At 40.0% G+C, this 24,068-nt stretch overlaps 1 long non-coding RNA gene across 1 annotated transcript in view; it reads left to right on the top strand.

Moving 5' to 3' along the window:
* The first annotated feature begins 8,458 nt into the window (after positions 1–8,458).
* LOC308394345 overlaps positions 8,459–24,068 on the top strand; it is a 65,528-nt gene continuing 49,918 nt past the window's right edge. The window contains exons 1-2 of the long non-coding RNA XR_013971201.1: positions 8,459–8,497; positions 9,599–9,671. This is a non-coding gene — a long non-coding RNA (uncharacterized lncRNA). The remainder of the gene's footprint in view (positions 8,498–9,598; positions 9,672–24,068) is intronic.

The raw sequence follows: 24,068 nt of genomic DNA, 5'->3' as shown, positions 1-24,068 counted from the left end.
GAAGCAACACGTTTTGGGTTCTACACGTTCTTTATTACATTACATTCTTCTTCCTCTTCTTCTTTCAGCAGTCCCCTTTAAGAGGGTTCCCACATTGGATCTTCCTCCATCTCCACCCTATTTCTTGCAACCTATTCTGTCACCCCAACCCTTTGCATGTCCTTCTTCACTACTACTCTAACCTGGCAGCTCCACAGTCAGCATCCTTTGCATAATATATCCACTATTCCTCCCCTAACAACAAGAAGAAAATAAGCTGTTCAGAAATCTAAAAAATGAGATGCACATGTGTTAACAAGAATATCTGCTATGGGTTTTTTGAAACATCAATCTGATGTTAGGGGGACTTGGGGGACTAAACTACAATAATTCAAAAACTGGACACAATTTGACATTTCCAAGTTTAAAAACGTTGTTGTCAAGCTAAACAAAGACCTATTTTGATAATAGATGATATTATTAATGTTAAATCAATGCCACTGATGAGGATATAATTGGGACAGTCCTATTTGTGTTTTCTTCTGTGAGAAAAAACATTCTTCTTTGTGTTAATCTCCCATCAAAACTTGCATCAAAATATAGCCTCCTACTGCCGCCACTGGAGCTTAGGCCTGACTATCAGCTCAGTTGGCCCATTCATTTGTAGCTTAATCTTTTCAGTATGTGGAGCAATTTAGATCGGGCAGCTAGGCCTTGGCCCCTAATCCACAGATCACTCCAGGGCAAATGACTGTCTACATCCAAGAAGGACCCTATCTCTTCCTATTCTCTTGTGATTTACCTCTGCCCATTTTTGTTTTTGTTGGCTCTTCTCTGTTCTGGCTGGCAGCCAGGTGAAGACATGGGGACAGTCAGAAAAATCCAAAGCAAATTAATTCAGACACAGTAAAGCAGAATAGAAGAATGCATGGCAATAAGGTTAAGTAGGTAATGAAGCATTGCATTGGTTTTTGCTATGATCACCCATCCACCTTTTGTCACAGACTTTTTCCACAGCTGGCCCCTTGCACAGATACATTTCTCACCTTTCCTCTCTACTATCTTGCTATCATTTGGTAACCTTGCAGTCCACCTTTGAGGTTCATGGGAAATACATACTTAGGATGTAGTGTGGGCATTACAACGATAACCCACATGTCACTCAAAGATACCCCTGACAGCTCTCTATAAACCCACAGTTTTGTCTTCTGTCAGTGTCACCATCCTAACTAAATGCCTGTGATTGCACAGCTCATTGCCAAAGAGAGGTGTCATCCCAGAGATTTATCACCCTACACATGACCCAGTCTCCTTGGTAGTCCACTTGAAGTTCCAAAGTGGACTGACTGTGACTCAGGGCTGTGTATATATATCCATTTGTGAGTGTAATGCTGTGGCTGTCCTTTTAAGAGCAGATTTGAGTTTGAGGCAATTTTCATAAAAAGAAATGATTTTAGCGTGCTTTAACTGCACTTTATGGACTCATTGCCTGGTTCACCTGAGATCCCAGGGGCAGAGATTTGTGCTTCAAAGCTGCGAGAGTACAGACACCACATTTTAGATTGCAGTTATTTTGTTTTCCACCCATAAAACCATTCAAACAAACAATACTACTGGCTTTCTTTGTTTTGTGCCTCTGTTTGTTTTATGTTTTTTTTTCTATAAAGCATTATGTTAGCAAAATAAAAAAGACAAAGACAAAGCACCCCATAGAAAAAAGGGCCTGGGTTTAAATCCACTGACCAGCTGGGGACTTTCTACGTGGCATTTGCATGTTTTGCACCAGATGACTGCCCCTCCCTGAGACCTGGTTCTGCTAGATGTTTCTTGATGATTGATGAGGAACAACAGAAATGCTACAGCAAGGGGTACCAGGACCTCAGGTCAGGAGGGAGATATCATCATCCCAATCCAAGATTGAGTCTACTAGATGATGTGAATGCACCACAGGCCTTCAAGATGGCAGCAGTTTAGCCATTACTTAAAAAGCCATCTCTAGACCCAGCAGTCTTAGCTAATTATAGGCCAATCTCCAACCTTCCTTTCATATCAAAAATTCCCTGAAAGAGTAGTTGTCAAACAGCTAACAGATCATCTGCAGAGGAATGGTTTACTTGAAGAATTTCAGTCAGGTTTCAGAGCTGACAGTGGACTCGTCTCTGTGCTTGTCCTGCTTGACCTAAGTGCAGCGTTGGATGCTGTTGACCATAATATCCTATTAGAGCGATTAGAACATGCTGCAGGTATTACAGATACTGCACCACAGTGGTTTGTATCATATTTATCTAATAGACTCCAATTTGTTCCTGTAAATGGACAGTCCTCTTCACACACTGAGGTTAGTTATGGAGTTCCACAGGGCTCAGTGCTAGGACCAATTCTGTTCACATTATACATGCTTCCCTTGACACCCCTTAGACCAGGGGTGTCAAACTCAAATACACAGTGGGCCAAAATTCAAAACTGGAACAAAGTCGCGGGCTAACGTTAATATTTATTGAAATATATGTACTGTATTCCTCCAGATATAAGAATGAATCTTTTCTTATGGACTCAAACACGTTTTGCTGAAAAACTGAATATGGAACAAGCAAAGCTTAATACTAAACAATATATATATTAGCTGTATAATACCAGTAGGCCAGCTCTAATAGTAATTTGGTATGGCTTTGCGGGCCAAATGTAATTAGGCTGTGGGCCAAATTTGGCCCGCGGGCCAGAGTTTGACACCTATGCCTTAGGCAGTATCATCAGAAGACATATTCACATTTTCACTGCTATGCAGATGACACCCAGCTCTATCTGTCCATGAAGCCAGATAACACACACCAATTAGTTAAACTACAGGGATGTCTTTTGTTTTTTTGCTAGGATGATTGACTGATAAATACCTAACTGCTGTATGTTAATGTCTGTCTGTCTGTCTGTTCAACAAAGTATGCTGTAAAACGTGATATGCCTTAGATCTTTGTAGATAAATAATAATTAAGTTCATAAATGGGAAGGATTAATTATTTACAGTCCATCATTAACACAGATCCCGATTCAAGTCTCAGATCAGCTTCTTGTGCCAATTCTTAGAACCAAATCCACGAGCATGGCAGTTTTGAATTTTTTGCCCTATAATGACGTCTGCTTTTGTAGTCATTTGTGAAATAACGAATATTTTCTTGTTCTTAGACTTAGCTCATCCTGTAAACACTCACTCATCCTACATGTATGGGTGAATTAAATGAAGCAGTGACTGCTGTTACAATTAGTGACAACTGCATCCATTTGTGATTGTAGCTGGATACTTCCCAGCTGCAGAATCGCAAACAAGTCACATTAGTCATCTTAATGGCAACAATAGTGGGCTGGTATTTGCATTGGAGAAGAGATATTGGAACAAAGTCATATAAAAATATCACTCACTTGGCAGCAGAACTACATTGGACAACATTTACTTTCAAATATAGCCTACTTTCATTAAAGAAACAAGAATTGATTCAGAAATATGAACTTTAGGCTGCCAGTTTAGCTCACAGGGTGAGGAGGCAACCATATGCTGTAAGGCTCAATGCAGCGGCCTGGATTTAACTCTGACCTGAGGTCCTTTGCTGTTTGTCTTCCCTCACTTTCTCTCCCCGCTTTCCTGTCCTCTCTTCTCTATGCTATCAAGTAAAGGCAGAAAGAAGTGTGAAATTATACAGCAGTTTTACCCTGGTTTCAGTTTGTACTCGACATTGAAAACAAAATTATTCATGTCTATGCAGCTTAGAAAGTGCTTTTCTTAAAATGAGATGTATAGACGCATTACAGATAGAATGGGGATATTCAGCTGTGTACAATTTGTGCCTATATGTCTGGGAAATTAAAATACAGATCATTGTGCAGCTCAGTACAATGCATATCACATAGTAACAAATTAGACCAGCGGCATGATGTTTTGCAATTAATGTTGACAGAACAAACAGAGGCTGAGGTATTTTTAGACTTTGTTTACAAGCTAAATTACTTTTCTAATTTTTTACATTTCCTTTCCCCCCCATTATTATTAGGTTCATAATTTGGTGGACAGACAGCTTTTTTAATAGATTTGGCTCTAGTACACATTTTAAATGGACTTTAAATTAAAAAAAATGTGATTGAAGTGCAGACTTCAATTAAAACTTAAATTTTAAGGTGATTAGCAAAAAAATAGTACATTAACTGCTTGGGAATTACAGACATCATCTGTTTAGCCAATTTAATTAAAAACTTACACATGACATCTTTTTTCATAGTGTAATCTTTATGTTCTGGGTGCTGCTCACGTGATGGTGATGAATGGTAAATGGCGCTTTACTTAGTCCCTAAGGACCCCAAAACGCTTTACACTACATTCAGTCATCCACCCATTCACGCACACATTCACACACTGGTGATGGCAAGCTACATTGTAGCCACAGCTGCCCTGGGGCGCACTGACAGAGGCAAGGCTGTCGGACACTGGCGCCACTGGGCCCTCTGACCACCACCAGTGGGCAACGGGTGGAGTATCTTGCCCAAGGACACAACGACCGAGACTGTCGGAGACGGGGCTCGAATCGGCAACCTTCTGATTATAAGACAAACTGCCTACTCTTGAACCACGATCGATGAGGAAGTGTAGCTCTAAACAGAAAGCCCGGTCCACCACTAACCCATTTATGTTTCTAACTGTTTTCCACGCTCGGCAACACACCCACTGAGGAACAAACTCTGGTAATTGTCAATTCTGTTTTGAGACGTGTAAAGTTAGAGACACCAGCAACCATAGTCAACTGTCTTCCAGGGGACAGAACAGGTGACATTGAGGGAAATTTATAACTGCTGGCTAAGGGTAAACATAAATTCCATAAAATTATAATTCACGTCAGGAGTAATGACACTTGGTTATACCAGTTGGAGAGCACTAAAATTAATATTTAATAAGTGTGCAACTTTGCCAAATAAAATGTGGGACTCTGAATTTTTCTCTGTTCCCCTCCCCAACTAGATCAGGAGTGACATGTTTAGCTGCAAGCAGAACTCTTAAACGTGCACCTTAAAGCAGATGATCAGTAAGCTGGAGAGGAAATGGCATCTCACTAATTTAGAAGTTCATTATTTAGCCTGAAAAAATAGTTTGCTGCTTTACGAAAACATCTAGAACATCTTACTATTCATGACTGATAGAAAAAAATATGAACAACCCTAGGTTTCTCTTTAGTACTGTAGCCAGGCTGACAAAAAGTCAGAGCTCTGTTGAGCCAACCAATCCCTAAAGTACTCTTCACACACTAAGGTTACCAATTATGTTTACAGGCAGTATCATGAGAAGGCATATCATACATTTTCACTGCTATGCAGATGACACCCAAATTTATCTATCCATTAAAACACATGATAACACACACCAATTAGTTAAACTGCAGGAATGTCTTAAAGACATAAAGACCTTGACAGCCTCAAAGCATTACCTTGGCCTCCAGTAACACTGTGAGGAACCTTGAAGTAATTTTTGACCTGGATATGTCCTTCAGTGCACATATTAAACAACGATGCTGAAAAACTAGTTCATGCATTTATTACTTCTAGGCTGGACTACTGTAATTCATTATTATCAGGATGTCCTAAAAACTCCTCGAAAAGCCTTCAGTTAATCGAAAATTAGAGCACTTCGCTCTCGCACTGCAGGCTTACTTGTTGTTCCTAGAGTATTTAAAAGTAGAATGGGAGGCAGAGCCTTCAGTTTTTAGGCACCTCTTCTGTGGAACCAGCTTCCAGTTTGGATTCGGGAGACAGACACTAGCTCTAATTTTAAGAGTAGGCTTAAAACTTACCTTTTTGCTAAAGCATATAGTTGGGGCTGGACCAGGTGACCCTGAATCCTCCCTTCCTGAGTGAAAAAAGTAACTGAAGAAGAAACACTCATTGCATCATGGGGATCCCCCAGCAGCCTAGGCCTATTGCAGCATAATAATGTGTTTATAAACCTCTCCACATTCAGTTGCTAATTATTATCAATCCCTGTCTCTCTTTCACACAGTGTCTTTGTCCTGCTTTCTATCCCTCACCCGAACCGGTGGTGGCAGATGGCTGCGTCTCCCTGAGCCTGGTTCTGCTGGAGGTTTCTTCCTGCTTAAAGGGAGTTTTTTCTTCCCACTGTCGCCAAAGTGCCAAAGCAATTGCTCATATGGGGTCATAAGATTGTTGGGGTTTTCTCTGTTTTCTTTGAATTGTTGTAGGGTCTTTACCTTTCAATATAAACCATTCTGAGGACACTGCTGTTGTAGTTAGGGGATGCATAATTAAGACTGAACTGAATTGAAAAAAACTGAATTTAACAACATCTAACCAAGTAAAAAAAACACACTCTAGAAATGCCTTCATGAATGGAAAAAGCAAACAGCTATTTCGAGAAAAAAGTAAATGTATATTTCATCCATAGCCTGACAGACATTAAGCATCTACTCATGAACACTTTGCTCTGTTGGGCTAAACACTCAATTGAGGGTGAGACCTGAAGGCTGCATAAAGTCTTAAGGGTGGAGATGGACAGTCCACATACAATAACAGAGGAAAGCATGTCAAAACTCCAGAAATGATAAAGTCTCCTAAGGTTCAGCAAGAAAGAGAATCCAAATGCAGGACTAACAGGAAAGGCAAGTAAATGCAAAACTGACCGTTTTATTAAAGTAGGAGTCCACGAGAAGGAAAAAACAATGTAAAACAATAACAAAAGTTTATTAAATTTCAATAACTTACAAAACATGAACTGACAGACACTAGGGACATCAAACTGACACCACACATTCAAACACTGAAGGAAGACCAAGGCTTTAAATACACGTGAAGCAATCAAAGAGTTTCAGGGAGAAACACCAGCGAAACAAGACAGAACTGAAACTAATCAAGGAAATAACAAAAGAATTAAAATTAAATACACACAAACAAACAAATGACTACCAAAATAAATCTGGAAAGGAAAACTGAAACACTGAATATGTAGAACTTGACTGGCAGGGAAAACAAAGGGAACAAGTCCTGGAACTGATAGAGTACAAGATAAACACTTGAAAATAAGGAACCACCAATAATCCAAACTCTATTCTGCTCGATATTAGTTTTATCTCTTTATAAGCGTATTGGTGCAACTCTCCACAACAGTCCCAGTTTCATATGTGGCTCCTTGGGGGAAATTAATTGCCCACCCCTACCATAGAGTCTGGTGAATAACAGAGAATACAACCCTGAGGAACAATTATACTCTAATAGAAATAGTATAAGTATATAAGTATAAGTATAAGACAAAAGACCATATGAAATTCAAAATCTTCAAAAAAAAGAAAATAAAAACAGTATAAACTTTAAAAAATATTGAGAATTCCACACTCAACAATCTGAATCCAAAGTACAATTTGACTACAGCACATAGTTTCTGGATCAACGGCAGCAGCTGAGAACTTCAGAAATTACATATGTTCATCATTATCAAACCAATAGTTTGAAACCAATAGACAAGAATATGTTTGTGTGACACATACATAAGGGCGTGTGTGTGTGTGTGTGTTTCTTAAAGTGTTTCTTTAATCTTACTATTTCTGATATACTGGAATTTGTTCTGAAAATGCATCTGTGGATATTTGTCTGTGTCTTGTCATTGAATAATGGTTTCAGATGGCCTAACCATTAAGAGGTTATCCCTCTGGAGACCCCCGTGCGATGACTCCATCCCTCCTGTTCATTACTGCACTGCTGTCAAAACCTCTGGCAGCACTTCAGCTGACCGAAGGCACCCCACCTCCTCCATTCCTTCTTTCACCTCCAGTGTGACTCTTGCTTGCTCTCACTTTCTGTCAGCTCCAGTCGGTCTGACAGATCAGGAGGTAAGGTTGCCATGGCAACTTATCCATCCATGGATTGTTCCCTACTATCACAAACTCTTTGGAATACAGAAAAACAGAAACATATGCCAACACAAAATAAACTTCGGTAAATTCCTTGTTTAAGCTGAACTATAGGAACAGACGTGTCTCTGTCAGATTTTCCATCATGCTTCTTTTGTTGGCAAAGTATTATAGGCTAGCAATAATGAAATTCTGCAGGGAAGAAGTGACATCTTCAGGTTTTTAGGCTATAGATGAGAGGAAGGGAAGGATTGTTTCCAGTGTTGTCAGTGTGTGACAGCACGTGCGGGGGGGCTAGAGGGGCTTGAGCACCCGCCCCTTTCCTGATGGGTCCCCTTTTGTTGAGGCAACTTTTTAAAAAAAAAATATTATTTTTTAATGTGTGTGTGCGTGCGGAGTCCTGTCTGTGCCCCTGAACAATAATATTTAACTATTAATCACAGTTTTGCTAAATAAAAGGATCTGGCTTGCATCAGTCACATGATCACATTTAACCAATGATCGCCCTTGACGGCAGAACGCGCTGGTTACGAGCCGGGAACGAGCTCACAAAGAGCACGCGCATTTTTTGCGGTCCGGAGCTGTAGAAGAAACACAAATTGACACAGACTGATGCCACAAAACCAGTAAGTAGGTGTACAGCGTACACTGTAGTGTATAGCACACAGGAGCATTAGCTTATTACGTACACGTTGGTAAGCTGTCTTGTTGCAACTGACGAACTGAAACAAACGAGCAACAGCGTGACAAACATTACCTGTCCTTTTATTAACTGCACAAGTAGTGCTGGTCATAGCTGCTGGCTACCTGTGTAAGGCTGTCATGGGTCTGTAGCTCTGTCACCGTTTTAGGGAACATATTTAGTTTTAAAGTAAGTTTCCGGGCTTTTCCTGCCTTTCTGGAGGGATTATATTTCACTAAAAAACGGTCTGATATGCATGTCCACATAATAATTATTATAATTATAATATATTAAAAAACACACGCTGTATTTTAAAGAACATACATTAAGAAGCAGATTATATTAGATTTATATTTTAAATAAGACAATATTTGGATTTTAAAGCAGTAAAATTATTGTATCTCTACAGTTTAAAAATGTAATAAGCTTTGCCCCTGCACAGAGTGGATAGTGAAACAAATGGAATCATCATAATGACATTATTTCATATTTATTTCTTCCCCCTCCTCATTGCTTTATTATTGTAGCTCTAGTAATAAATAATAATGTAAGGATTCTGGATCAGCACCATGGATGCCCATAGTATATACAGTATTCTGAAGACGGTCTAAAATGTCACTGTGTGTGCGTGTGTGTGTGTGTGTTTTATTTAGATGGATTTTAAAAAAAATATTACTCATGATATAACATTGTCCAGACATGCCTGGTAAGGACATGAGGAGGAAACAGTAGGAGCTGTGTGAGGCTACTAAAGGCAGTGCTATAACATTTTTCTGTCATCATTTTATTATAGATTAAGTGCAAGAGTTGTTAGGTGTGGATAATTAAATTATAGTTTATTGCAATAGCAAGTTGTGCCTTGTTGTCAGAAAGACAGCAAGTGGAGAGATATATATGAAATGATGGGATGGAAGGAAGAAGAGAAGCAAAGAGTGATTCACAGGCAGAGCCTAAGCACTGTCACCAATCTTTGCATTTTGTCATTATCTCATGACACTTGTTTAATCAGCTACCATCTCTCCTATGGACTTTTTAATGTCTACAGTCTCAGATCAACACAGCCCTGCCCTCCAGCACTATCCACAGCAACCCCTCAACAGCAACATTGTACCCATCAGGTAAAACATTGGCTACGTTTGCTTTGCCTTGTTGCCCATATTAGATTCTTGATGAATGTGTGTTGTTGTTATTCAGCCTAGCTCAATGTGCCCCTTTTTAACTTTGAGCACCCGCCCCTTTAAACCTCTCTGTACGGCCCTGTTGCCAGGTGATGTTATTCATTTACACAGTAATACATTTGTGGCCGTGAACGGCTTTCAAAGGACAGACAGTGCTACCAGGTATATTAAAAGCGATATATTAGGGGCGATCGTGGCTCAAGAGTTGGGAGTTTGCCTTGTAATCGGAAGGTTGCCGGTTCGAGCCCCGGCTTGGACAGTCTCGTTGTTGTGTCCTTGGGCAAGACACTTCACCCGTTGCCTACTGGTGGTGGTCAGAGGGCCCAGTGGCGCCAGTGTTCGGCAGCCTCGCCTCTGTCAGTGCGCCCCAGGGTGGCTGTGGCTACGATGTAGCTTGCCATCACGAATGGGTGGATGACTGGATATGTAAAGTGCTTTGGGGTCCTTAGGGACTAGAAAAGCGCTATATAAATATTTACCATTTACCAAAAGCGCTGTGATCACCACATCGCTTTGGTTTAGACATGAGAGGACAAGTGTACGTGCACTATCAATTTACCACAACAAGCTTTGGGAGTCAAGACACTCCTCCCCACAGTCCAAACTAAAACAGATACGTTTGTGTTTGTTTTTCTGCCGACATACCAATTCACCTGGGGTACCTAAAAAGTTCCTAAATCTGGAGAGTTTCCCTTCTTTGGAAACTATTTGCATTAGCCAGGACTAATTACACACAGGTTCACACCCCTATAATCACTGACTCTGTCTAATATCGTGACAGGACAATTAGTTAAAAAAAGATGTCATACAAGGTGAAGTTGGCCACTGATCAATCTCCTTCTAATCGATTTATGGATAACGACGTTGACTGATGACTGCAAAAAGCTCTTACAGGTAGCTTATTGACATGCTGTACTGAGTGAGTGACTGCTTACTGAGAATCATTTTCTAGGATAATCAACCTGCTTGCTGGCTTATTGATAGTATAAAGGGCTAAATATAGAATATAGCTGTAATGAATAGGGATATTTAAAGCATGGCTACTGAGTGTCTCATAAAAAACAAAACAAAACAAACAAAAAGAGTGATTGTGACTTCTGTGTTACCAAACAATGAGGTGAGCTGGGATGGGAGCCTGTCGTTCAGCTAAATCAAATTTTTAAGTTCTCACAGTGAATATTTTAGCTTTAGCTCAGACGCATGAACACTTGTAAAGTGTTACACTGGTCACAGTGTAAAGAGAGAAAAGAAAAAACAACATTTACACCAGGTTTTAGTTCATTAAAGTTAAATAATTAAAATCAATTAATTAGAGCTGTCAGCAACTGATGGTGTCGAGCAATAAGTGGAGCTCATTTAGAGAGAGTATAGCAGGAGCCTACACTTCTGTCGATGCCTATTGAGTGCAAGAGAAGATACAGATGGGCACCATCTAATACTAATGTTGAACTTTGTCATATTTAATTTCATATATGTATATATATATATATATATATATATATATAGCATTTCATAAAACAGACAGATAAGTCTCTATCGCCCTCTTTTGGTGATGTTATTTAAACACACATCAAAAGTTGTATGGAACACTGAAACACAGTTTGCCATGGCAGCCTCAAATGCAGGTTAAGGCTTTATCGTGCAAAGAAGAAACAATAGAAGTCCATCCATCTTCTCTGTTTCAAAGCTAATTTAAAATGGGCTGGAGGAAGAAGAAAACTATTCTGTAGTCAGATGAAATAAAATTTGAAATTATTCTTGGAAAAGAGTAAGTTAAAAAGGGACCATCTGGAATTTTATCAGGACTCATATCAGGTCTGCATTTGCAGTCTAAGCAGTCTTTTTTTAATACCTAATTATATATATGTATAGGTAGGTAGATTTAGGCTGCCATAGCCTGTAGAGGTCTGCATGGATAAGCCTCACCAGACCATCACTGATCCACCACCAAACTGGTCGTGCTTAATGATGTGACAGACAGCATAATGTTCTCTATGAATCTCCAAAACCTTTTAGTTCGCTAGTGGTAGATTTTCCAATTCTGGTATTCACTGCAAATGTCATTCAGGTTTTGTGGTGCCAGGCAGATAGCACAGATCTACTAGAGGACATCAGGCCCTCAGACCACCCTCATTAAGACTGTTTCTGATTGGTGAGAGACATTAACACCAGTGCTAGAGGCCATTTTGTAGGGCCCTGGCAATGATCATCCTGTTCCTGCTTGCATAAAAGGAGAAGATACCCGTTCTTCCGAGGACCTTAAGGTCCTTTGTCCAGTGTGAGTTAACACACTCAGTTGGACTTTTTGTGGTGCAGACTGCTGTCAGCCTGGCAAGTGAGAGTTCCTCTCCAGCCTGTGAAGAGAGCCCAATGTGAGTTTACACACTCAGTGCTTTCTAAAGTTTGTGTATGTATTTATATATAAAAAATTCACATCCATTTAACCGCTACAGCCAATAGTAGTGGTTTTAATGCTCATTCCCTGTTATGAATTTAGCAAAGTAAAGTTCAGCACACGTTTTTTCCTGACCCTAAAGAGTACTGTTCTAGAAGCACACTCAACACTAGCATTCAGTAACTTGAACAGGACTAATTTCATTAATTGGAATCATTTATGAGTCTTGTTTTCGGGGGAGAACACAATAAGCTGTAGTGAGGCCCGTTTGAAAAGAGACCCATGACTTTCATGCTGTCTGGAAGGGCAGGCTGTGTGAATACACAATCACAGGTGTAGGCTGACCCTCACTGTAAGGTCATGACTGAGCTTGGTTTCATGATATGACTCGTGTCTCTATCAATCATTTAGCACATCTTGTCAACTTAAACCTGGAATGAAACTGGAGGAGCGAACTTCACCAACTGAGAGTATAATCCCTGCTCGTTTGGCAGTATATCTCTCTCTTTCTTCATCTTCTCCATTACAGAGCCTGAATCTCATGTGTGTCCAAGTGTCTGCATCACAGACCCCAACCAGGACTCAATATAAGAGAAGCTTTGTCACGTCTGAACCACTTAGAGGATGAGCAATAGCTTCGGCTCCCTTAAGACATAGCATTCGACTGAGAATAAGATCTGGGAGCAGGCCTGTTTAGCCACAAGTAGCATCTCCACCTCTTCAACCCGGATTCCCAAGAGCCTCTTAAAAGATGTTGCACAGTTTTCTCTCTCTTAAAAACAGCTGAGTTTAGCATTTAGCAGTGGCTGGCAATTGTTGGGAATATATTTTTTAATTCTATCACCAGCTGCTGTAAAAAGGAACCACAGCACAACAGCAGATACCACACAAAGGAGTGCATTTTAGTAAAATGCTAAACCGTGTATTTACCACAGCAGCACAAAATATAAACAATCCCTGTCAACATAATTTCTCCCAGAGTCAAATGTTCAGTCATTATATCTGGTTATTTGTAACAGCGGCCATAATAGGAGTTAAATTTGGCAAATTTTTGGTCCTTGAATTTACTCAAATGGGAATTCTAACAGAGGATCTTTCCTAACAAGTTTATCCTGCTGTTATGCCAAAGCGTTGTTTCCTGCCAAGAAGTGATTTCTAGTCTTATAGTGTTATAAATGACTTGTTGGCCAATAACCTGTCAAACAAATCTCATGAATGATTTCACGTTATTTAGAGCCAAAAGAAACATTCCTATTACACATTAGAAGCTATGAATAGTTTTAGGCAATGTCACTTTTCTATCCTTTGTTTATCCAGTACTTGTTCTTTTATCTCATTGGGATTAAAAACATGTCTTTCAAGAGACCTGAACAAGCAAAATATTAGAAATATTAGTGTTTTTGGCCACTGATCACTTTTTGACGCAACACTTATTTTCTGATGTTGCCTCTCATTTCAAAAGAGAAGTGGTAGATGCTATCAGGAGTAAACAGTTGTCACCCAGTGCCTTGAACAGTTGTTTAATATTTTACAATCAATCCATGCTAAACTACCATCTGCTCCTTCCACAGGCTCCTCCACTCCTGCTTAGTCAGCTGTTCCAGTATCCACGACAACCTCGACAACCTCTTGCTCTTGGAGCTATTTGGTGGGGGGTAGGTTGCTGTGGTGTTTTATTGCTCCACTGCTGGGGTGGAAGGGGTTCTGTTCTGCATATGGAGCTAAGGTACATCTAAGCTCTGGGATCACAGAAAAAGATTGAATAAGGAGTTGGAGACTGCCATTCATTGTGTCATTGCCACCTCATTCTGGAGTTGACAGTTGTGCTGACAATGCCCATAACACATTGATGTCCTTTTGCTACTGGGCTGTTCAAGTTGACGCCATTTTCAGAATCAGAATCAGAATCAGAAAATGTTGAGCAGGTTTACAATATTAGGAAATTGCTGCGGTGCTTCAGTGCAAACATACTGTCATAAATTACGCTAAAATAGACATGAAAATAAAAATAAGAATAAGAATTAAAAGTGCTAAGTAGATAGATATATACATGAGTGCAGGTGGTGATCAGTGCCAAACATGGAATGATGCAATGAACACAGTGAAGCACATCCTCTGCTGGGCTTTCTTAATGACGGAGGTGATGGTGGGCTCCCACTTCAGGTCCTGGGTGATGGTGGTACCCAGGAAGCGGAATGAGTCCACAGAGGTGATGGGGGTGTCAGTCAGGATGATGGGGGGGAGTGGAGCTGTGTGCTTCCTGAAGTCCACAATAATCTCCACTGTCTTCTGGGCATTCAGCACCAGGTTGTTGTGGCTGCACCAGGACACCAGACGTTCAACCTCCCTCCTGTAGGCAGACTCATCCCCGTCCGAGATGAGTCCAATAACGGTGGTGTCATCTGCAAACTTGATTAGCTTGACAGACTGGTGGGTGGAGGTGCAGCAGTTGGTGTACAGGGAGAAGAGCAGGGGAGAAAGAACACAGCCCTGAGGGGAGCCGGTGCTGATGGTCCGGGAGTCCGAGACATTCTTTCCCAGCCTCACATGCTGCTTCCTGTCCGTCAGGAAGTCAGTGATCCACCGGCAGATGGGATCAGGCACATTCATCTGGGAAAGCTTGCCTCCGAGATGGTCTGGAAGGATGGTATTGAAGGCAGAGCTGAAGTCTACAAACAGGATCCTGGCGTAGGTTCCTGGGGAGTCCAGATGCTGCAGGATGAAGTGTAGGGCCATGTTGATGGCGTCATGTACAGACCTGTTGGCTCTGTATGCAAACTGCAGGGGGTCCAGGAGGGGGGCCGTGAGGGTCTTGAGATAGGAGAGAACCAGGCGCTCAAATGACTTCATGACCACAGATGTCAGAGCCACGGGGGTAGTCATTTAGTCCAGTGATCCTAGGTTTCTTGGGGACAGGGATTATGGTAGAGGACTTGAAGCAGGCAGGCACATGACATGCCTGCAGTGAGGAGTTGCAGTGTCTGAGGGTGGCAGGAGACACACCGTCTGGGCCAGGAGCTTTCCGAGCATTCAGACTCTTAAACTGCTTCCTCACACCTTCTTCATGAATATGAAAAGTTGTGGTGGGAGGAGGTGGTGTGAAATCCTCTTTTGTGTGGGGTGAGGAGGGGGGTGTTGTAGGTGAAGTGTTTGAAGGTGGTGATGGCTCTATGGAGGGGGGAGAGGTGGGGGAATGAGTGTCCAAAGTGTCTCTATTGTTGGGGCCGTTGGAGGTGTGAAGGCTGCCTGATGGCTCGTCAAAATGGCAGTAAAAGTCGTTAAGGGTGTTGGCCAAGAGCAAGTCATCAGTGGAGTGGGAGGTTTTAGGCTTGTAGTTGGTGATATTCCTAAAACCTTTCCACACAGAGGCCGAGTCATTCTCTGAGATCTGCTGCTGCATCTTCTCAGAGTGCTGATGTTTAGCAATGTCCACTTCTTTAGTGAACCTGTACTTGGCCTCTCTGTAGCAGTCCCTGTCTCCGCTTCTGAACGCCTTTCTCTTTTCCAGCCACAGCTTTTTGAGTTTAGGAGTAAACCAGGGTTTGTCATTGTTATAACTCACCCTGGTGCGTGATGGCACAATGCTGTCCTCACAGAAGTGGATATAGGAGGTGACAGTGTCCGTAAACTCGTCCAAGCTGTTAGAAGCAGCCTTCATTGTGTCCCAGTCTGTAGACTCCAAACACGTGCGAAGCTCCTCCACAGCCTCGTTGCTCCACAGTTTTTTGGTCCTCACGACAGGTTTGGAGAGCTTCAGCCTCTGTCTGTACGCGGGGATCAGGTGGATCATGACGTGGTCAGAAAGTCTGAGTGAAGCGCGGGGCACCGCACGATAGGCCCCGCTGATCGTGCTGTAACAGTGGTCTAATGTCCTCTCCTCTCTGGTCGGGCATTTAATATACTGCTTGTATTTGGGAAGCTCATGGCTCAGATTGGCTTTGTTAAAGTCCCCAAGAGCAATGATGAGAGAGTCCGGGAATGTCCGCTCCATGTGCAGTATCTGCTCCGCTAGTGCGCACTGAGCTGCCTGCGCATCCGCATCTGGCGGGATGTAAACAGCGGCCAAGATGAATGAAGCAAACTCCCGCGGAGAATAAAACGGTTTGCAGTGAATAAAAAGGTATTCCAGAGAGGAAGAGCAGTGCTGAGCAATCACTGTTACATCTGTGCACCAGCCACTATTAATGTAGAAGCAGACACCTCCACCTTCAGAGGTGCAGGCACACCTGGGAACAGACTAAGTTTGCCTTAATTCCACTGCTGACTACAATTGTTGCTTGGCTAACCAAGGCACTTTCTATTGTAAGGTAGAGATGCTACAATAATACAGAGAAAACCCCCCAACAATCAGATGATCTCGTAGGGATGGGAATTGAGAACTGGTTCTTGGAGAGTACTGGTTCCTAGTAGTCCAATTCCTCAGAATTATTAGTTTGCTTGAATATCGATCAGGCTAATTGGTTCTTGCACTCACGCTACGTTTAGCTGGTTTCAGTTTATTTGTCTGAGGAGGAAAATCGTGGCACAGTTGCTCAAAAAAAAAAAAAAAGAGTGCGATGGTAAAGTGCATCCAGGCCAGAAACAACTGCATAATGCTGCTAAGACAACTTTGGCTCATTGCAACTACCTGCACAGCTCTCTTGCACAGCATATGGAGAAACATGCTAATGCTTAGCTAGCCAAGAGCCCAGAGTGATGTTAAAGCTCACTGTATGCTGACCCCAGTCCAGCAGCCAGACCCTGTTCATGTTTCTACAGTAGAATCACTGTGCCATCACTTTAAAGTCTCTTTGTGCCTTTGTGCTGGTTTTCATCTTTGGTTTGTGCTGTCGGCTTTGTGTTCTACTTGTGTAATACTAAGAGAAAGATCGTGTGTTTCATCATTAGGATAGGGATCTGTGTTTGTGCGTAGGACTGTAGCCCATAGCTTTATATCGCTGAATGGTTATTATGACACAATGCTTTCAGGTCATTTCACCGAGTAACACGAAAGTAATGTAATGAGTAGTATAACAAATTAATATCTTCTGGGAGTAACAATGTACTGCATTACTTTTAAGAAAAAGTACTCTGTTTAATATGTGTAACACTGATCACAACAAAGAGGGGAAATACTGCCAACATGAACAAACATTTGATTAATTAATTTCAAAATGTAATGTCTAAATTCTTATCAGTTCCCATCCCTACCTATGAGCAAGTGCTTTGGCGATAGTGGGAAGAAGAAACTCCCTTTTAACCAGAATAACCTCAGGGAGGAGCGGCCGTCAGCTGCAAGTGGTTGAGAATGAGCGGGGGAAGAAAAACATCAGACAGGCATACCCCTGCTAAATGGCATCACAATGTACCAAAATGAACATCAGGTTCTCTTCCGTAACATCTCAAACTAGTGACCGAGTCAATAAACTCATAACGAAAGTTGTTAGGGCACATCTTTAATTATTGGTTTCACTTTTGGACCCTCTATCTTTTATTAATAGTTTCTGCACTAAAAAAAATAACTCTTTGAATAAACATGAACATGATTAAATTGCTTTATTTTAGCGTTATGCAATTCTTTTAATCCAACTTAATGTACTTGAGTTGGACCAACTTAATTAATTAATGATGAATCAACTTATTTACTGCAGTTGAGTCCAACTTAATTTGACTGAATTGATCCAACCCATGCAAATTACGTTAGTCTGATTAAGATACTTAAGGCTAATAGAAAGCCATTCATTAATGTGGAAATCCTTTCCATGATTATTGTAAGTTTATTTAAAGAGTTATTTTTTGGAGTGTTCCACAAAGTCTAGAGTCTGGTTAACATAAAAAGCTGATGGATTCATCCATCCGGTGGAGGGGTGCAGGGGCCTATCCCAGATGTGATAGTAAGGTGTGTCTATCACAGAGAGACAGATTACGCTTACATTCACACTTATGGGTAATTTAGAAAGAACCTAACCTTGATAACCGCATGATTTTTGACTGTGAGAGGAAACCCAGGACCCAGAGAGAACACACACAAACTCAGCCAGCCTGTAGATTTAAACCCAGGACTTAGCTGCTTGCTAAGACTGAAAGTAAGAGAAATGTTAATATTACACGAACTGTGCTGTGTGCCGCAGGATCAACACGCTCTTCTCTGTGCAAGTCTCCTCACATAGTTCAACCTTATATGGGCTATAGGTTTACTGACACTAATACCTCTGGATTATATTGAAACACCAGCGGCGTAATGATCTCAGGAAGAATGCTTATTGTACCACACTTTGTAGCATCTCTATTTTCAGAGACGGCTCGATTCAAAGGCACACAGAGCTTACCTGTCAGTCAGACTCACACAAGAACGATTTCTTTCAGCTGACCTGAGGTAGCAGGAGTCACTTTCAAGTAAATGGAGCAGGAACTGTACTGGAGCAGCTGGTGAAAGGCAACCCAATCTGTTCTCTGGCTGGCCATGTGGTGTTGTTTGGGTTTCCTTGGGAATCTCATAATGAGACTATAGTTAATGAGAAAAACCTTTAGGGAAGACATTTTAGTAGTTGAACAACTTAATGTACTTAGGTTTAGGTTTGCAGGTTTAACTCCTGGTTTCTATTGTACAAATTGGAAAATCTATACCAACTATAAATGGGATATTAATCAGATATTTTCAGTTCCATAGTTTAGTTTTTTAATATTTATATTGTGTACACTACTAGGGTGAAATCTAGAATGGACAAGCCTCCTTTTTAATCAAATTATAGCTGCTAGTTATGCAGAGTACAGCAGCATTTTTAACCCATTGTAGGACTGCCACAGTTTGTTATATCCTGCATATCAGAAATGCACCTTTTCTTTTTTGAACCAGATGTTTAAAATGATCGACATAGTCACGAATCATGGGAAATGATGAAATGTGTTGATAAAAGCAAAAATAGAACAGAGCATAGAACAGTGCAGGAAACACTGAATACATCAAAGGCATGTAAAACCATGTCAAAACAAACATATTGCATCTAATATTAGCACAACACTACAATTCATGTCTTAACATTTGCTTCTTTTAGTAAATATTCATCTTTCACAGACAGATTCCTTCCCGTATCCATGTTATGTAAGCTGCAAGTAAATATGAATTACATGGGTTTTAAACCTGACGTTGCTCGTAGTGTTCAGTGCCAGTAGGTGGCAGTGTTTTTATATAAATGGTCAATCCACACAATTAATGATTCCATCTGTTAACAGGCAAAACCACTTTTATTTTCATTAATTTGTTACAAAAAATAAATATTTTAACAAATGAAATAATTTTATTCCCATCAGAATTTAAATTGAAAAAATAAATAAATAAATAAAATACATGTTCTATGCGCTGTTGAAATGAATTCCTTACATTGTTTTAAACATACTAACAGCATCATTTAAAATAAATGCAAAAATGTGTAATTCCCTGTTACTAACATGTACACTACTTCTTATCTAATTAACACTCAGTTATGAAAAGTAAGCTGAGATTTTTCACACATACAATTATCTGTATTTACATTATTTTTCATTATTTATATATACATTTTGGCTATATTTCTGTTACCACATTGTGCTTTGAATCATTTGGTAACATCCATTTGATCATATAGTCATTTTTTTAGTTTCTTCTTCGTGACACTGTCTAGTGAATAAATTTAGATATTCATAATTCAGGCACATTGAATTATGAATATAATTCATATCACTAAATGCAGCATACTTAAAAGTAGTTTATAGGTGGATTTCAGTGTTGTTGTTATTTTTTTTAAAATATGTTTAAATGTTCCAGTTTTGACATCAGTCATGTTCCAATTGCACATTGGATTACTGGCTCCAGGCTAGTTGTGACGTCACAAATCCTGTAAGTAAGTCAAGGTTTTAAACCCAGTCTGACTTGTTGATGTAAGAACATTACTGTACTTTAGAGAAAAAAACACATCAAGTAACACAGATATTAAGATGACATTCAAAATGTAGAAGAGGATTGATGATGATGTGCCATTTATTAAGAAATTCATATTTTTTTGCATCAACTGTGCAATCACATTATTAAAATGATTATTATTATTGCCATGTGATTTACCTTTCATATATTGGATAAGTGAAGATCAGCTTTAATCTGATTGTTGGCAACAAAATATTATCAAACGATTTCCTATTTAAGTTGGTATTTAGTTTAAGGTGCTTTTTTAAATTACATTAATTTTCATGTTTTTGAAGCTGTGAATACATAAACATTTAATGTGCAAAGTGGATATGAGTGGCAGAAAATTAAATACAGATGGAGTAAGCAGTTACAGAGCCATTGTTCTATCTATCTATCTATCTGTGCTAACACATTTAACACCTTCATTTACTTATTGGCTCATAAATACAGAAAACATAATATTTAATATTATGGGTGCCATAAATAGTGAATGAATTGATCACAAAACTACTTTCAGTAACCAAGCAGTCATCATTTCCCCCACAGAGCAAACGTAAAACAAGGATTTTTCCAGATCCTTGTTGTTAATGTTTATTTGGTAAACAGTTTTAATTTGGAATATTTTGGAGTAATATGATAAAACAGTATAACTATGTTTAGGATATATTAGTGTACATTATGATGTAAAGAAAACAATTCATGTTCCTATAATTTTTCCTATACTTCAACAATTCATCTTCCTATAAAGTCACACAAATTTTGGATGAATAAATTAAATTTGTTAAATTTGTTCACTGAGAAAAAATTATGATTTTAGTACTTGTTTTTAAAACGTCCTACATTTATTTGATATAAAGCATATCAAACTATCACTGTCAGTTGTTTTCTTTTTTCTTGGCTTTGTTTCTTTGTTTTTAGAGCATGGAGCTTGGTTATTGCACACTGAGCTCCTGCAGCATAAAGAACTAGCTGTCTTAGTTCTCCAACAATTGTCTTTTCTGGTGACTCTTTTTGGTGGTGGTGGTGGTGGTGGGGGGGGGGGGCTACCAGCATCTATCCATATGTTTATAAACTACTTTTAAAACCAAGGGCTTTATATGTATTTATAATAATAATGGATTGCATTTATATAGTGCTTTTCGGGGCCCTCAAAGTGCTGTACAATTCCACTATTCATTTACACACTGGTGAAGGCAGCTACAGTTGTAGCCACAGCTGCCCTTTGGCAGACTGACAGAAGCGAGGCTGCCATATCGCGCCATCGGCCCCTCTGGCCAACACCAGTAGGCGGTAGGTGAAGTGTCTTGCCCAAGGACACAACGGCAGAGACTGTCCGAGCCGGGGCTCAAACCGGCAACCTTCCGGTTACAAGACGAACTGCCAACTCTTTGAGCCACTATCGCCCCATAATTTATCTCCTCCTAAAAAAGATAACCTGTAATTCCCAACTTGACATTAACTTATCTCCAGATGAGACTGCTACAGCTTCTTTTTTTAAGACTGATGCTCTGCTATACAGAATTAATCGAACAGTTAACTGTTCAGTGTAGTATTCTCATAATCTGCTGTGTAGTGTCCTCTTTACCCACCACCAGCCCCACCCTGACAGTGACTTACAGTGACCTGCAGTGCTTCATTTATCCATGCCAAATGATCCTATTTTAAGTATTGAAAAGGCCTTTCTCTACCACAACTAATGTCTTACCCAGCACGTCCACTAGGTGATAATGAAGCTCAGGAGACAAGACTCCACAAATAAGGCTGTTTCATTTGTGTTATATATAATACAGAAAAAAAAATCAGGCCTGATCCCTCTTCCTGTGTGATTAAGGAGTGGATGAAATAAGGAGCTGTTAATACTAGAGGCAAATTATACCTTTTTAATTCCTCCTTAAACTGTAGTCTGGTGTAAGGAAAAGGCCAACGAATTTAGCAGTGGTTACATTTGAATTATAAGGCAGGATGAATGTTCATGAAGAATATTTAATCAGATGAATTTGGTTTAAAGTTGAGATTTTACAGTGCAAATATGCATATTTCACATTTTCCCGTTCAAAGATGCCATTAAACCTTTTTTTTAACCTTATGATGTGAAATCATCACTATTATGTTACGTATAATTATCATCACCTTAATGATGACCCTTCCACATCTTTCTTGATGGTATGGCGGTAGGTGCATTTTCAAGAATTGTCATATTTGTGCTGATTGCAGCGTCTTTGTATTTGCATTATGTGCCAGGGAAAGCTAGAACCTACAGGTGGGCTTCCTCTCCCAGAGTGCGGGAGTGAAGTAGGAAGTAAGGTAACTAAATCAATATCATGTGAATTATTAAGAGCTTCCTCCTCTGTCACGCAAGGTGGATCTCAAGCTCAGAGATTTACTCTCTCTCTCTTGCTCTCCTTCCTTCTCTTATTTTCTTTCTCTCTTCCTTCATTTCCCCTTGTAAGTATCTTTTTTAAATAATGCTGTATGCTCTGTACGACACATGCGTATGGCTACACCATTTACACACACGTGCATGCTCACAGACTGGTCTTTAAGTTCACCCTTGTTGGAGTGCTCATTAGTCAGTGCAGTGATGCAGAGTAGCCCTGTCATTAACTGAGAGCTCTCTGTCCTCCACTCCCTTCCCTCTGTTTTGTTCTCCTTCCTCTACTAAGGATTTGTCTTCATTTTATCTTGGACACCAGGGGCATTCCAGAGATCTACATGACAAAGATCTTCCTAATCCCACTGAAGTCTAAATACCCTCTGCAGACAGTCTTTATTAGCAGAATTGAGATCAGGTATCCTAATTGCCTTTGCCATACATGTCACTTGTTACTGCCGAAGTCAAAACTGTTAAGGCAAAGAGTTTGTTCCACTCTGCCTTTGTTTTCTCCCTTTGGATGGTCAAAAAACAAAATCACACAATTATCTGTTATGATACAAATTTTTTCACCCTTCACATGCTGGTTACGTGAACATATTTGGAAAACTCCATTTACACAAAGACGTTATAAGAGAGTGGCATGAGAAAATCTCAGATTGAAATCTTTGGTAAATCCCTAATTTCCTTAGGAATTAATAAAGTATTCTCATTCTTTGTCTGTTTCTGGTGGAAAATAGCAAAGAGGGTAGTAGAAGTAACTTCATCAAACTGTTTAAACATTGCTTTTCTAATATTAGATTTGTCTGTGGATTCTATGCATGTCCTAAACACGCTGAAAACTATGCTCACTATCAACTTCATTAGTAACACGTACAGGTGTGGACTTCTTTTGCCTTTAGAGCTTTCTTAATTTTTCAATGCACAGAATTAAAAAGGTCCAGGATTTATTGCTCAGAGATGTTGATTCATATTGAGGTGATAGCAACTACAAACTCATGATGCGAATCTTCCATTCCACCACATTACAAACGTGCTGTAGCTGAGTCCTGTTAAAGACCAGTTTGAGTTTATCATAGCTTGGTGACATAGCACTTTATCTGCTAGAAGTAGCCACTGTAAGATGGGCACATTGCGGTGTACACATCTTCCAATAGCATTATTGCTAACCATGTCCCATGGCTAGCAATAATACTCAGGTAGGCTGTGATGTTTTATGATTATGATTATGATTTATGATTTGGTATTAAAGGACCCAAAGTGTGCAACATCCATCTACACCATCATCACCAGGAGCCTCAACTGTTGTTACAGGGTAAAAATGATCCATGCATGTTGTTTATGCCAAATTCAGAAATCAAGACTCACCAGACCAGGCTATGTTTTTCTTCTGCTGCTCATTGGATCTCACAGTCAGATCCATCCCATTCTCCTGATATGTTCTTTCAAAAACACAAGATAGCAAGGCTGAAGATGCTAGCAACAGGACTTTGCTAAACCATGTGTAACATGTGTGGTAGCTCCTTCTATATTTTCAGTAAAGTCTACGCTTCAAGCTAGCATCTACTCATTATTGCAGATAAATAACAGTTCACAAAATAAGGTTTATCCCTCAGAATGCAATTTTATATTTGCCTCCAGAAACTAGCA

The sequence above is a fragment of the Rhamphochromis sp. 'chilingali' genome (genome assembly GCF_963969265.1).
Source record: "Rhamphochromis sp. 'chilingali' genome assembly, chromosome: 3".
Lineage (NCBI taxonomy): Eukaryota > Metazoa > Chordata > Actinopteri > Cichliformes > Cichlidae > Rhamphochromis > Rhamphochromis sp. 'chilingali'.
This window is presented reverse-complemented; position numbering and strand designations above follow the sequence as displayed.